The following is a 16,461-nucleotide window of genomic DNA, read 5'->3' as shown; positions in this document are numbered from 1 at the left end:
TTAGAATATCTTCATCCGGGGCTGGAGCTGTGGTTCAGTGGTCAAGTATGCATACTGCTCTTCCAGGGGGCCAAACTTCAATTCTCAGCATTCACAAGCCTTGTATCTCCAGCTCCAGGGGATCTGATATCCTCATTGGGCCTCTCTGGTAACAGTACTCACACACACACACACACACACACACACACACACACACACATTCATTAAAAAAAAAAAAAAAAAAGATGAGCTTTCAGGCTGGGCAGATCCCTAAGCAGCTGGTTTCCTCAACTGGTACAGGAGCTGAGAAATAGTGCTCATCTTCACAGAGTTCCTCAGGGACCCAGCGGCATCCCCTCCCCTCCCCTCCCGTCTACACCCCAACATGGGAAGGGGTTGTCAGCTGCCCTTCTTGAGAACAAGCTGGGAAAGGCAGACAGGGAGCTTCTCCCAGCAGTGTGTGGGCGAGAGCCAGATTCCAAAACTCTCCAGAAAGACCGAAGAAAAGATTCAACCTGGAAACCACCATGTGGGGGCCCGTGGTCACCTCCACTCTTCACTTCCTGCGCGTGCATCCCCAGGTCCTCAGACAGCTGTGGAGGTAAGGTTCCTTGGACAAATGGGAGCCTTCACAGTCCAGAAAGGACAAGGACTTGTTCAAGGCCACATAGGAAGATTCCCTGCTGTCTGCAAAGTGCACGAATGAAAGGCTGAATGAAGGAGCGGGTGAACGAGTGAATGAAAATGAATGAATGTCCAGCTGGAGGGCTATGGCTTTCTTGGGTGTCCTCCCATAGGGCGGCAGAGGACAGACAGCCTTTGCCCTCTGACCCCCTCCCACGTGGTGGAACCAGGCAGCCTCTCATGAAGGCTGGCAGAGGCCCCTCTGGGCCCATGGATCTGCTGTGTGTGGGCGTCTGGGCACGGAATGGAGCCGGTCTGCAAGTCGGAGCGGGCCCACACTTTGGGAAGCCACACAGCTTCCCGCCTGTTGCAGCTGGAAGTCCCCACCCCCAGTTCTGCCTGCTGCTTCTCCCTTGGCCCGTGGAGCAGCAGCAAAGCCAGGCTAGCCTTCTCTGAGCCCTGCTTTCTCAGCTCAAATCATTGCTAGGGATAAAAGCAGCCATGTGGGCCCGCCTGTTCCTTCCACAAGGAACACAGGCTTGGCTTGGGGGTTCTCTAGCTCATTAGTGAGGGGGGTCACAGCTGTAGTGGGACACAGCAAGACTCAAGCTCCTGCCCACAGACTGTGGGGTTCTAAAGTGACTCTCATGTGGCAGGTGTGGCTGACTCCTGCCCCCTAACTGTGTGTGGGCTTCCCATATACTAGTTTATCAATCTCACAATATCCTCCTAACATTCCCCTTTTATAGCTGAAGATGCTGACCCACAGAAAGGTTGCCCCACTCACCTAAGGTCACCCAGCAAATAACTAGCAAAGCTAAGCTGTTTTTGTTTGTTTGTTTGTTTGTTTGTTTTTTGAGACAGGATTTCTCTGTGTAGCTTGGAGCCTGTCCTGGAACTCGCTCTGTAGACCAGGCTGACCTTGAACTCACAGAGATCCGCCTGGCTCTGCCTCCCCAGTGCTGGGATTAAAGGCGTGCGCCACCACTGCCATCCAGCAAGTTGTTGTCGCCCCCCCCCCCCCCGAGTTGTTGTTTGTTTTTTTGTTTTTTGAGGCTGAGATCTCATGTAGCCCAGGCTGGCCTTTAATTTGCTATGTAGCCAGGAATACCCGCATTGAACTCCTGGTCCTCCTGCCTCTACCTCCCAAAGGCTAGACTTTCCGGTGTAACTCACCACTCATGGTTTGTGTGGTGCAGGGGATGGATCCCAGGGCTAAGTGCATGCTAGGCAAGCACTCTACCAACTGAGCCACATCCCCAGCTCGATTTGACATCAGTAAAATGACTGTAAGAAGCAGGTGACTAGCAAGTAGACACCTCTAGCTTCTCTCTGCCTCAGTTTCCCGCTGGGATCCAAGATCAAACCAAAGGCAGGCATAGATTTCCCAGGAACAGCCTGAGGGGTGTGCAGGTTCATCTCCCCCCACTTACACACACACACACACACACACACACACACACACGCACACACACACACACACACACACGCACACGCAATGAGGGTCTCTTCTTTCACTACCTGAAAGAAATGAGGTCATAACCCTGGCTCCCTGAGGAGTAGTGGGTGACAGAGGAAAATGACAATTCACACTGGCAGGCATGGTGGCCCTGGGGGTGGGGTGGGCACAGAGGTCGTGGGAAGGGACCTCAGGGGATATTTCTGCGGACACACCTGGGCGGCCTCTCCTCTCAAGGGATGGAGAGATGGCATCAGGTCTGACTGGGCTCACTTGCCGCCAGACGGCCACCCCACCTGTCCACTGTCCCTGAAGGCGGGGCCAGGGCTGCCTGTGGCCTCTGGGGAGTGACCTTCCCTGGCTCTTCTGCCAGAGGCAGAGGAACCGGCTGTGTGAGACACCTGAGCTTGCTGACCAGGCCTCCCAGGGGGCGACAGCCTGGGGGCTGGGAGGCCAAGCAAAGGCTGGTTCCCACCGCCTCCCCAGACAAAGCCATGGAAGAATCAGGGCAGCAGGTGGTGGGGCGAGCTGCCGCTCGAGCCTGACCAAAATGCATCTGCCAGGCGAGGGTCTTGAGACCTCTTATTGCCTTACTCTCTGTCGTTGGCCAATGAACACTGGACGGGGCTGTGGCTCCATTATGAGAGTGCTTGCCTAGGAATGCACGGAGCCCTGGGTTCCATTCCCAACACCACATAAACAAGGCAGGGTAGACCACACCTGTAACAAAGGAGACGTTCTCGGAGAATGTGGATGAACATGCAGCAGAAGACGCCTTCTGGCTGCTGGGACATTCCCAGGGAGCCTGACCTCACTCCGGAAGACCCAGTGGCCCCTTGCCCAGCCCTCATGCCCGGACTTGAGGGCTGCGTGTGAGGCGGCCACGCACAGCAGAGTCCTCAGCAGGTCCGAGGGTGAAGGGTCATGCACATATTTGTCTCTTAAATCAGGCTTTTCTGTCATCTGGGGTGGGACTGCACATCACAGTTTCCAACAGGCAGGCCCTCTGAGTTGGCATGCCAACCTGCACCATGAGGAGTGTTGTCTACCCCAGTCTTCCACAGGAGAAGACGGTCACCCGTGACTCCTGAAGCAGGAGAGTTGGCTTAGCAGTGGCCTCTCAGGTCCTACCTTTCTTTTTCTTTTTTTTTTTTTTTTTTTTTTTTTGTGGAGCTGAGGATTGAACCCAGGGCCTTGCGCTTGCTAGGTAAGCGCTCTACCACTGAGCTAAGTCCCCAACCCAGGTTCTGCCTTTTGTTGCTGTTTTTGGTTTTGGTTTTTTGAGACAGGGTTTCTCTGTATAGCTATGGCTGTCCTGGAACTCACTCTGTAGACCAGGCTGGCCTCCAACTCTCAGAGATCCGCCTGGCTCTGCCTCCTCCCAAGTGCTGGAATTAAAGGCATGCACCACCACCTCTTGGCTTGAGGTCCTGTCTTTTGTAGTTGGATGGCTAACAGCACCCCAAAAGGTAGTTCAAGTTCTTGCCCCTAGAAGGGGCTCAGTGATTTAGTCCCAGTTTAGTCTTGGGACCCCCATGGGAAGAGAGAACTGACTCCTGTGAGTTGTCTCTGACCTCTACAGGTAAGCCTGTGACCTCAACAGGTGTGCCACACTACCATACACACAATAAACAAATGCAAACAAAACCCCCGGAAACACTTTTTTTTTTTTTTAAATAAAAGAAAGAGATCTAATTTGGAGAAAAAGTCACTGAGGTTCCCATAAGAACCTGGCAAAGCCTCCATGAGGGAATTGGAAATTGAGTAAGGGGCCTTGCTTTTGATCAACATAGGGGGCCTTTGCACTTGAGATCTCCCATCCTGAATGATGATGCTCCCGCAGCCCTCAGGCCACACCACACTCCACATCTCAGGCCAGACCTCAACTTGCTTCAGAACAGATGGTGGTCCTCGGAGCATCAGAGGGAGCTGTCACCTTAGGAACTGGGGGAGAATCAGCTCTTGCTAAATCCACCCAGCTGGTACACACCTGTCACGGCAGCTCCAAGCTAATTTTCCAGTTCCTAGGAGGGGCATGGGTTGGGGGCCCGCTGGGTACTACTCCAGCAAACTGCAACCTTCCATGGATGAGAGGAACCATTCCACAGACCTGAGCCCTTGCTCAGCTTTTAGCTCACTGGTCCAGGGCTCAGCTTTTAGCTCAATGGTCATTGCAGTCCCCCGGGGGTAATGAGGACCTTCGCTCCCCAAAAAAACCAAAATGGGTGGGAGCCCAGCTAAAACACCTGCTGCCACCCAGGAGTTAGGAGGTAGACTCCCTCTCACCCTGGACTTGTCATAGACTGGGATTTCTAGCCTTGTGGGGAAAGACATACCCCAGTCAACTTCTGACTTAGAGCCCCAATTTCCTGAAAATTGAGCCTTCTCATTCGGCCCAGCAGTGGCTTCCAGGAAATGCCACAGAGACTCTCTCCCCGAGGGAGCCAGTGAAGCACAGGCAGGGCCTTTGTACTTGGTGGTTCCCACACCGTGATGAGGTCCCTACAGGCCTCAGGACACCTTCCGTATGCCAGTCCATATGTCTACTGGCCTAGACTCATTACCTCTTTCTCTGCCTCCTACCCCCAGGCTAACCTTGAACGTGAGACCCTCTTGCCTCAGCTTCCAGAGTCCTGAGATTACAAGGCATGTGTCGCTAGAGCTTCCTGTCTGTCCATTTCCAAAAAGAAATTTAAAATGATTTATTTGTGTGCGCATGCATGTGTGTGCACTTGTGAATATGTGTGTGCACAAATGGAGGTCAAAGGACAAGTTTCAGGAGTTTATTTTTTCCTTCCATCATGCTGATCCCAGGAATTGAACTCAGCTTGTCAGGCTTGGCAGCAAGTACCTCTCTCTGTGTGTCTCTATTTTAAAACATTGATTTATTTTTCTATGGATGCGTATGAGTGTTTGCCTGAGTGCATGTATGTACATCACGTACCTTCCTGGTACTCACAGAGGTCAGATCCCCTGGAACTGGAGTTATGGATGGTTGTGAGCCACTATGTTGGTGCTGAGAACCGAACCTGGGTCCCCTTCAAGAGCAACAAGCGTTCTTAACTGCTGAGCCCTCGCTCCAGTCCCCTTCTGTCTCCTTTTATTTCACTCTGCTGATCGAGGTAGCATCCTGCCCGGGTTCCAGGGTGCAAGGCTGCCTGTGATTCACTCACCTTCTCCCACATCCCCGTAGATGACATTTCAATGACATTTCCAGCTACAGGAGGTCACTCGAGACTGGCCAGGGGGAACCCCGAGGGGCTCCCAGTCTGCTTACCTCACTAAGGGCTTCCCTTCCTCCAAAGTCACAAGGCATCAAGAGGACACAATCACAGTCAGAGCATGCCAGTCCCCAAAGCCAGGTTCAGTCGGACCAGAGAAGTGGCCAACAGGAAGGTCCAAAGAGGCTCTTGAGCAAGGCCTGGTAGCAGGTAGTTTTTTTGTTTGGTTGGTTTGGTTTTTTGAGAGACAGTTTCTCTGTGTAGCTCTGGTTGTCCTGGAACTCTCTCTGTAAACCAGGCTGGCCTCAAACTTGCAGAGATCCACCTGCCTCTGCACCTGGAGTGCTGGGATTAAAGGTGTAGCAGATGTCTGTAAATTCAGCTACTGGTAGGTGGAGCTGACATGGAAGCAAAGGAGGTTCAAGTCCAGCCTGAGCCACAGAGTAAGTTCAGGGCCAATCTGGACAACTTAGTGAACTCCTGTCTCCAAATAAAAAGTAAAATAAAGCCTAGCACAGAGGCAGAGTCAGGCAGATCTCTATGGGTTCAAGGTCAGCCTGGTTTACAGAATGAGTTCCAAGACAGTCAGGGCTAAATAGTGAGAATCTGTTTTTGTTTATTCATTTATAAAGTAAGCTGGAGATACAGTATTTTCAGTGGTAGAGCTCCTGCCTAGAATCCCCAGTGAGGGGCTGGGGTGTGGCTCAGTGGTAGAGCATCTGCCTAGAATCCCCAGTGAGGGGCTGGGGTGTGGCTCAGTGGTAGAGCACCTACTTAGAATCCCCTAGTGAGGAGTTGGGGTGTGGGTCAGTGATAGAGCACCTGCCTAGAATCCCCCAGTGAGGGGCTAGGGTGTGGCTCAGTGGTAGAGCACCTGCCTAGAATCCCCAGTGAGGGGCTGGGGTGTGGCTCAGTGGTAGAGCACCTGCCTAGAATCCTCCAGTGAGGGGCTGGGGTAATGTTCTGTGATAGAGCACCTGCCTAGAATCCTCCAGTGAGGGGCTGGGGTGTGGCTCAGAGGTAGAGTACAAGGTCTTAGGTTCCATGCTCAATATTGAAACTTAACTTGTCACAGTTTAGGTAATGAATCATGTGATCTCCTATGTGTGTATGATGAGGCACCAAGAGAAGCCAGTGGGGCTTCTGCACAAGGCCCACAGGCGGATCTTCACTCTTAAAGGGGGTGGGAAAGATGGCCTTGCTATCTAAGCAGCTTGGGTAGGTGGGGACGTTGCCAAGGAGAGCAAGGAAAGCTGAGGAGAGTCTCAAGATAAAGGAGGTAGGGCTGAGGACACGTCAGGGCTTCTACATACCCCTGTGTAGGTTGCAACTGGCCAGGCTCACACACTGGATGTCCAGCCACTCTGCGTGAAACCACATAGACCACTCCTTCCCCTCAAAGCAGTGGCCCTGGCTGGTAGACGGAGTGTGTGACAGGCCTGGGGTCCATGTACTTCCCTGGTGCCCACTATGGCTATGGGAGCTTCTCCCACCCCTGGCTACCCAAACAGCCCAGAGGATGCTGGGACCCAGTCTGAGGCCTGGGTTCCAGGGGGCAGGCAGGCCAGGCTCTGTCTGTCTGGGAGGCCTTGGTTCCCAGGCCACCACAATGGCCACACAACAGGGGTCCCCGGGGAGGGAACCTAATCTTGGGCTATTGAAGACCTGAAAGCCATGGTCCCTACCCCAGCAGGCAGACGCGCCTGCCTGCCCCACCCGGGACACCTGATCTACCATTGGACCTGCCTCAAAGGGGGACACTGTCCCCCAGGGTCTCCTGCCTCGAGGCGTAGACAAGGAGGGAAATTGGGTCATAGGGGATAGAGTAACAGCAATGGCTGTATTGGATGTGACGGGAGGGAGGGGTGGCCCATTGCAGGACAAAGCACTGAGGATGGGGCAGTCTAGAAGAGCCTTAGGAGGGCTGATGTGAGACCTGAGAGTTCACACACACACACATTAGGCCATGCTGTAGACTGGACCGAGGAGTCAGGCCCATGCACACCACTTTCAAACCTGGTTCTGAGATGCACAGCAATTCCTGTGTGTGGCCTCAGGCAGGTCCTGCTTTTCTGGCCTCACTCTTCTCATCTGTGAAATGGGACTTTAGACCGAAAGCCCCCAGGGACCTTGTGCATCCATAGGGAAGGATCCTATCCAGGAAACTATCCTTTTGTGCTTGGGTGGCTGCTGCTCTCAGGACCCCCACTGTGTGCAGGGCTGGAGGGGGACAAGGGTAAGAAGGGACAGTGGATGGAAGAGCAGTCAGTGCAAGCCCAGACTTCCTGCAGGAGACAGAAACTGAGCATCGAGGTGGAGCCTTCCTGGTAGAGGTGAAGGATGGGGTGGGGAGGTTCCAGAAGCCACCTAGAGTTTTCAACAGCAAATGACGTTGGTTGGTTGATAGGTCATCAGGGTTCAAATCATGGTGGCCTCCCAGGGAAGGGGACAGACCAGAGCCCATCTCTAGAACCCAGGACTCGGCCTTCTTTGTTCACCAAAGTCCACCCTACTCCATCTTGGGGGTGGGGGATGAGAGGAAGCTGGCCACGGGGCTGGCACGGAACTGTGGTCCAGAGGGATGCATGGGTTAGCACAGAGGAGTAGCCTCAGCTCTGATGAGAGTCTTGGGCACCAGGACATCTTCCAGGGCCTTATTAGATGCCTGCTGAGCCAGACCTCTCTGCCAGGTGAAGTGGCTGCCTGGAATGACCCTGAGGTCTCCCCAGCACCTAGAACATCTCCTTGCCTCTTGGCCAGCTTCCTCCGGCCAGGGTGTATTTACAGTGTCTCCTGCCATTCCTATCATACTAGCTTGGCTTGCCTTCCCTCCAAGTGTACCACACAGGAGACAGGGGGCCCCTCTGGGATCCAATTCGCCTGCTGGGCAGATAGTGTGTGTTGTGGGGTAAACAGAGCCACACCCAAGTGTGTTTGAGATGCCCTCACTCATGCTGTGTGACCCAGGTTGGCTCACTTCCCTCTGTGGGCCACAGTGTCTTCCTTATTTATAAAATGGGGCTGGGGGAGGGAGGGTTTTCCACCTTCCTGCTCCTCCTCATGCTTTGATCATCAAGACGCTCCCTCCCCATCCCCCAGCCTGGAGCTTGCAGAGCAGGAGAGGTCATCCTGAGGTGCGATGTGTGTGTGGGTAGTGTATGAGAAGCCGAATGCACCAGTGTTGGATGGCAGGGTCTACGAAGAGTTCCCTGCACTAGGCAGGAGGGGGCCGGGAGCTGACCCTGGCAGGCATGAGGCCCAGTTCCGTCTTGTGGCTGTGGCTTGTGTCAATACAAGCCTTCCTGTTTTGAAGATTAAACCTTAGCTGAGCAAACAGCTGCACCAGGCTCCGCCCTCCGCTGTGTCCTCAGCCTGCTCCACCTGGAAGCCCCGGGGGTGCCAGGGACAGGTGGGGGATGGCTCTGCCACTTCTGTCCTCTTCAAGCCCTTGTTTAGACCCCCCCAAGCTGTCTGGCTCCTTTCCCAGTGTCCCCAACCCATCAAGGCCACTACCTGCGGAAGCCCCCAGTGCGATCCTTCCGCTCTTGGCGGCCACATGTCCTGACTGCAGCTACATCCTCTGCCCTCGAGTGACCTCCTGCAAGAAGGCAGGAGAAAGCGACTCCTGGGCCACACTGCTGGGCACATGCCCAGCTCATGAGGAACTCAGACATGGCAGAAAAGCCACCCTGGAGAGCCCCTGAGCAGAGGCTTGCCACTTCTCAGCAGCTGCCTTGTGGGGGAGATTCTTTGTGGGATGCCACGTCCTGTGTGACCTGGGCGGGTTTAGCAGCCCTCTGGCTTTTCTTTTCAATGCTCAGCATATGCACATCTCTCCTCAGCTGTGCTTGCATATTGGTGCTATGCTGGGAATAAAAAACGAGGGCTTTGTGAGCCACCCCACGCCACCCCCAATACACACACACACACACACACACACACACACACACACACACACACACACGGGATTCTAGGCAGGGGCTCTATCTACCACTGAGCTGCACCCCAAACCGATTTCCACGCAGTTGTGATAACCAAAACTCTTTCTTGGCATTTGTTGTCAGATGTCCAGGACCAGAATCACCTTGAATGAAACCCACTGGGCCAAAGGCCCTGAAGACCGCAAAGGAGCAAAGTGGTCCTGGCTACAGAGAGAGGGCAGAGCTTCGGAAGCCCTGTTTCCCTTCCACGCTAGCCTCAGCTGGTCGCTGCATCCCTAGAGCCTCGCGTCCCCTCCCTTGGTGAACCCCTGACCTACCTGGCAATGCCTGCTTCTCCAGTTCCCCCACACCCTGCAAGACTGAACTCTAACATTGCCTAAAACCTCCTGAGGAAGCAAGAAAAGAAAACAAAAGCTGGCCCAGCAGCCCCCAGATGCCTCCCAGTTCTCTCCCTCTCAAGGATCCAAGGACAGGCAGACATAGAGAGAGGCTCAGAGTGGACCAACCTGGGACTCGCAATCATTTCTTAATTTATGCAGTTTGTTGTATTTCTCTTGAGCTGGCAGACCTGCTATGACTCCCTATTGTCTCCCATGTGGCATCCTGAGCCTGAACCTCAGACTCTAGCTCACCCTAGATTTCTCTCCCATTGCATGCTGTCCTTACCCATGCCTAAGCATACAGCCTCTCCAGACATAACGGGATCCCTCCACCTGCCCCAAATCTCTAGTCCCCGTGTTGGGTCAACAAAACGATGCTTTGAGTTAAGGCACTTGCTGTCAAGCTTGAGTTTGACCCTTGGGCCCAACATGATGGGAGTAAAGAATTGATGACTCCTCCAAGTTGTCTTCTGACCTCCACATACATACTATACATGTCCACGCACACACATGTACACAAGTAAAGAGACCCAGTAAAACATTTTTTTCCAATTCCCCATACTAACCCAAGAATAGGGGTTCATACCTGTGATGAGGCTAACCATCACTTGGGAAGCTGAGATAAAAGGATTGCTTCAAGCTCTAGGAGTACATCCAGAGACCTGATGTTTAGGTTAAGTTAATAGGAGCTAAGGAGTTGGCCCCATGGGTAACACGCCTGTCATCCCCAGCCACAGGTGGTGGCACACACCTCACCTGTAATCCCAAGGCTGGGGAGAGTGAAGAGAGGCAGGTGGGTTCCAGGGAGCTTGCTGACCAGCCAGACTAGCTGCACCGAGAAGCTCTAGGTTTTGCTGTTGTTGTTTTTTTCGAGACAGGGTTTCTCTGTGTAGCTTTGGTGCCTGTCCTGGATCTCGCTCCATAGACCAGGCTAGCCTCAAACTCACAGAGATCCGCCTGTCTCTGCCTCCCGAGTGCTGGGATTAAAGGCGTGCGCCACTACTGCCCGGCTGAGAAGCTCTAGGTTCAGTGAGAGACCCTGCCTCAAAAAGTAAGGTGGTGAGTGACAGAGGAGGACACCAGACATAGATGGTCCACACATGAACTCACAGATGAGCGCACCTGCATACACACACACACACACACACACACACACACACACACACACACACACACACACACACACACACACACACACACACCAATAAATAAATAAACTCAGTAAACTCACCCATGCCAAACAAAGTTGAGGATAGAGAAAACTCAGGGACTATGTTAACTGGGTGGGTGACTTAGGAAAGTTGATGTTGGCCAGTCAGGCAGACAGACAAATAAATAGATGTGAGCAGAGCCCACCACTGTCTCCGATGCCATGGTGGTAGATTGTCCCTGGAAGTGTGGCTGTCTCTCTGGTATGTAGTCCCCCACCCGTTTCCACACCAGCCTGGATGACCTCAGATGCCATTCTAGCTCACTCTAAAGAGACTGAAGGAAGTTGGGCCTAGTGGTGAAAACCTGTCATCCTAACTACATGAGAGAATGGAAGCAGGAGGATTGCCAGTTTGGAAAATTTAGTGAGATTCTGTCTCAAAATAAAAAGTGAAAAGAGAGCTAGGGATGTAGCTCAGTGGTAGAGCACCTGCCTAGAATCCCCCAGTGAGGGGCTGGGGTGTGGCTCAGTGGTAGATCACTGCCTAGAGTCCCCCAGTGAGGGGCTGGGGTGTGGCTCAGTGGTAGAGCACCCACCTGCCTAGAATCCCCCAGTGAGGGGCTGGGGTGTGGCTCAGTGGTAGAGCACCTGCCTAGGATCCCCCAGTGAGGGCCTGGGAATGTGAGTCAGTGGTAAAGCACCTGCTCAGTAGATCGAGGCCCTAAATTCAACCCCTAGTACTACTAAATAATATATCAATAAAATAAAATAAAGGAGAAGGAGCAGCATCAGACAACTTTACCAAGGGAGAGCTGATGGTCAGGGCAATACTTCACCACTGGGTAAGCAGCATCCCATTTGAGCAGAGACTCTGACCTCAGCTTCTACCACCAGCCCAGGGCCTCCTCCCACTGTTCCTGGGATCCTGTTCCACTGACTGGGCATGGGGTCACGACCAGCAGGCTCCACTACCACCGGGCCCACGCCTGTGGCAGCTGCACAAGCTGGCCATTCTTAAAGAAACAAAGGCTGGCTGGGCTGTGGTGGCTCTGGCGTCTCCCTTGAGGGTGTCTGGCTCTGCAGCATGTCAGGAAGTGGATCTGGGTGGTGGTCGGACTCTGTCACTGGGGATTGCAAATCACATTAAGCCAGCCAGTCCCCCAACGCAGCTGCCCTCATAGGGTCATAGGGAGGTTCAACCACCAACCAGCCCAGGCTGGGATGATCTAGCTCAAGGCAGATGGGTTTTCCCATTGATGTGGAGCCCAGGACATGCCTCCTTTTCTCTCTCAAACCTTGGGTTTGAGGGAGACCCTTGGGAGCCAGTGTGATAGCTGTGATATTATTCTCTGTGCAGAGTACCCAAGTCTCAGGCACTGATCCCATGTGCGTGCCTGAGGTCTGTGCCCTGGGCCAGCTCAGAGCAGGTGGCCCTGCCACACCTTCTTATTCCCAAGATTCATGGTTTGGAGAACAGAGGCAACAGAATGACTCCTCAACCCACAGCATGTGTGTATGTCTGTTATCCCACCTGTCTGTCTGACACGTGTCCATTACTCATATAGTAGATGCCAGGCTCTGCTCTAGGCATGGTCTGAGCCTTGATGGTTTCTGCTCTCATGGAATTGACATCTGGCATCTTTGCAGATATCCACATATCTCCCTGGTGTCTGTCCATCCATCCACACTGTTTACCTATCCTGTTGTTCATCTATCCATTCATCCATCCATCATCCATCCATTCATCCCATCCATTTGACTTCCTATCTGTCCATCCATCCATTCATCCATCAATCCACCTATCCATCCATCTTCCCACCCATCCACCTACTCCGCCCATCCTGCCATCCATCTGACTGCCCATCCATGCACTTACCCTCTTACCCATTCATCTCTTCACCCATATCATCTACCCACCTATCCCATCCATCCAGCTTCCCACCAATGCATCCATCCTTCCATTCACCTACTCATTCCATTCACCTGCTCTGCATCCACCTGGTCTCTCATTCATCCATTCACACATCCATCCATCCTCCCACCCCTCTAGTCACCCCATTCATCTATCCACAGTCTGTCTGTTTATCTTCTACCCTCTATGCAGCATGCTCACTGAGCCCTATTTTGTGCCAGACCTGGACAAAGAGTAAAATGTTACTCTGCCTTCAAGGAGAAGGACTGGTAAGCTGGGCATTCTTGTTCACATGGTAAGTACCAAGGTGAGGGGTGATAAATGTTGGGAAAGGAGCACCATTTATGGCTTGTCAGGGCACCCCAAGCCAGAGTGCCCTCTGAAGCCTTACTAACACCCAGTCATAGGAACCAGTCTCTGGGTGGGCGATGGTGGCGCACACCTTTAATCTCAGCATTCGGGAGGCAGAGGCAGGCAGATCTCTGTGAGTTCGAGGCCAGCCTGGTCTACAGAGTGAGATCCAGGCAGGCACCAAAGCTACACAGAGAAACCTTGTCTTGAAAAAACAAACAAACAAAAAAGGAACCAGGCTCTAAACCACACTGGGACCCAGGATGAATCAAGCAACCAGGTCCATTGCATTGTGTCTGCAAAGCACCAGGGTGGAAGGTGACAACCATGTCCCTATTACAGGGTGAAGTGAAACCCTCAGCCTACAGTGATCTGGGAACTGGCCCAGGACCACACAGAGTGAGAGGTGCTGGGCAGAGCGGGCAGATGGGTGGGTCTGGATGGGGAGGCTCTTTCTTGCAGCTGGAGTCTGTCTGATCTGTTCTTGGGTAGTGCCCACCTCAGTGTCCACCTCAGCCAATGGGAATCAGCTGCTGTGTTATTCCTACCCTTGTATTCGCCCCGCCACACACACCTATGCTCCTGCCCTCCCCCTCTTCCGTTGGAGCTGGCTGTAATGAGTTTCTAGCCAACCCTGTCCCTTCCCCCTCTGCCAGAGTGACAACTTTCTGCACTGAGCCTGTCCGCCCCCGCCCCCAGGTCACCTTGTTTGGGTCCCATCTCTGGTGTATATATACTAGATAAGAAAACAGTTCCAGCCGGGCGGTGGTGGCGCATGCCTTTAATCCCAGCACTCAGGAAGCAGAGGCAGGCAGATCTTTGTGAGTTCGAGGCCAGCCTGGTCTACTGAGCAAGATCCAGGAAAAGTGCAAAGCTACACAGAGAATCCTGTCTCGAAAAACCAAACAACAACAACAACAAACCCCACCCCACCCCCCAAAAAAAGAAAGAAAGAAAGAAAAAGAAAACAGTTCCAGTTCCAGCTTTACCTCACTGTGCCACCTTGTTACAACTTTAGGGACACCGCCTGTCCTCATGTACATGTGTACATGTGCCAGTAGAGGCCAGAGGTCTCAACCTCAGGCTCATCCATTTTGTTTTTGTTTTGTTTTGAGACAGGAAGCTGCTGGTCTCTGATCCTGACCAGTGCTACGATTACAAGTGCACACCACCACATATGGCTTTTTACATGGGTGCTGGGGGTTGAACTCAGGACCTTATGCTTGAACACTCAACCCTTCACCATCTCCTCTGTCCCCTATTTTTGGTGTTTTTGAGACGGGGTTTCATGTAGCTAAGGCCTTGATCGTCCTGTCTCCGACTTTTGAGTATTGGGATTACGGTGTGCATCACCATGACCAGCCTCTCTGAGCTCTGCTGCCCTGCTAAGGAAGGCTGGTTCCCAGACTGCCAACTCCAAGCAGTGATGGGTGCTGGGCTGCCTCGGATGGCTTCCTGCAGAGTTAATGGGTCACTTATTGAGTCTCTGTAGATCTTCCCAGGACCCTGCATGGGAGGGCAGGCTGCTGCAGGGGGCTCAAGACCAAACCACTCCCAAGAGACTAGTGGGGCAAGAAAAGGACTTTGTGAGTCTGACTCCAACTGGAGACCCCTGGTTCAGCCTATAGGGCAGTTGTTGTCACGGAGGACAGAGCTCTATTCGTCACACATGAGTTTTGAAGAGATCTAAAGAGCCACTTGGGTATCTACCAGCCAGGCACTGACAGTGACTCAGGAAGGAAAAGCCTTGAGTCTGAGGGACAGGCTGGCATTCTCACCTGCTCTGTCACCAAGGAGCCTGGGGGCCCAACTCCGTCCCTGTTGGCAGTAAATAAGGAAACGTTGATTTTGGCCACTTGAAAGGAAAGCTGTGACTTGGGTGTCTCATTAGGGGACACTGAGGATTCAAATAGAGTACTACATAGAGGACCTGTAGGATTCAAATCCTGTTCAAGAGTGTTGGGGGGAAGATGGTACAGTGGGTTCAGATTAGAGGGAGAAAGCGGGCGCGGGAAGTAACGGGGACAGGTACTCTGAAGGTCAGAAAGACACTGTGGATTTCTCAATGGGCCTCCTGTGCGGCAGGTGAATGAAGACTACCTCTGGAGTGCAGGTGATATAATATGATGGTCAGAACCTGGAATCTGGATCCTCTCCCTTAGGTGTCCTCTGTGGACCACTAACCTGCTTTCCAGCTTCACGGTCAGCAAAGTCCCAGAACTGTAGGAAAGGGAATGAAGCTGAAACCCAGGAACTCACAGCCTCAAAATAAATGTGGTCATTAAAAAAAGAAAAAGAAGAAGGTAAAAAGAATCCAGGGGTGTGGCTCAATGGTGGACCCCCTGCCTAGACTCCCCCAGTGAGGGGCTGGGGTGTGGCTCAGTGGTAGAGAATCTGCCTAGAATCCCCCAGTGAGGGGCTGGGGCGTGGCTCAGTGGGAGAGCACCTGCCTAGAATCTCCCAGTGAGGGGCTGGGGTGTGGCTCAGTGGTAGAGCCCCTGCCTAGAATCCCCCAGTGAGGGGCTGGGGTGTGGCTCAGTGGTAGAGCCCCTGCCTAGAACCCCCCAGTGAGGGGCTGGGGTGTGGCTCAGTGGTGGACCCCCTGCCTAGAATCCCCCAGTGAGGGCCTGGGGTGTGGCTCAGTGGTAGAGCACCTGCCTAGAATCCCCCAGTGAGGGGCTGGGGTGTGGTCAGTGGTAGAGCACCTGCCTAGAATTCCCCAGTGAGGGGCTGGGGTGTGGCTCAGTGGTAGAGCTCCTGCCTAGAATCCCCCAGTGAGGGGCTGGGTGTGGCTCAGTGATAGATCTTTTGCCTAGCAAGCAAGGGGACCACTGCCATGAGCAACAACAATAAAAAACAGGACAGTAACGCCATCCTGTAGTCACAGGTAGGAATATAGAAGCTAGATAGAGCAAGGTCACAGGTCCTGGCTAAAGCTGCTAAGGAGCCCCCCCCCCCCATCTTGTTCACTATGCTCCTGCCTGGCTGGCCCTAGGATCTCTCTTGTCAGGACCATTTCTGAGGACCCCAAGGGGCTTCCTGAATGTCCTGACCTCCTTCTCTAGCCCCTCATTTCCTGCCCTGAGATAAGTGCTCCACCCTCCTATGCCCAGTGGGTTCCTGCGGGGAGCTCGGTCTAGGGGAAGGGAGTGCCTCAGGCTAGAGCTGGGCCTAGGAAGCAGTAGGGAGGATGGCGAGTCATGTCTCCCTCCGGTTTTCAGACCTCAAGGAGTAACCGCGAAATTCCATTCTCCTGACAGCAAAGACACTGAATCACTCTGGCCAGAGCCTGAAGCCTCTGCAAGAATGCTGTGAAGCTTTGACCTGCCATTCTCAGATCAGCAGCCACAGCCAGAACAGGGCTCCTCACTCCTTTTCGGCCCAGCTTCACGTACTTCATGTCTGACTGGGTCCCTCCGCTCTATAACAGCTGCTCTTTTGCAC

The sequence above is a fragment of the Onychomys torridus genome, chromosome 22, assembly GCF_903995425.1.
Source record: "Onychomys torridus chromosome 22, mOncTor1.1, whole genome shotgun sequence".
NCBI classification, from domain to species: domain Eukaryota; kingdom Metazoa; phylum Chordata; class Mammalia; order Rodentia; family Cricetidae; genus Onychomys; species Onychomys torridus.
Note: the sequence above shows the minus strand (reverse complement) of the source record.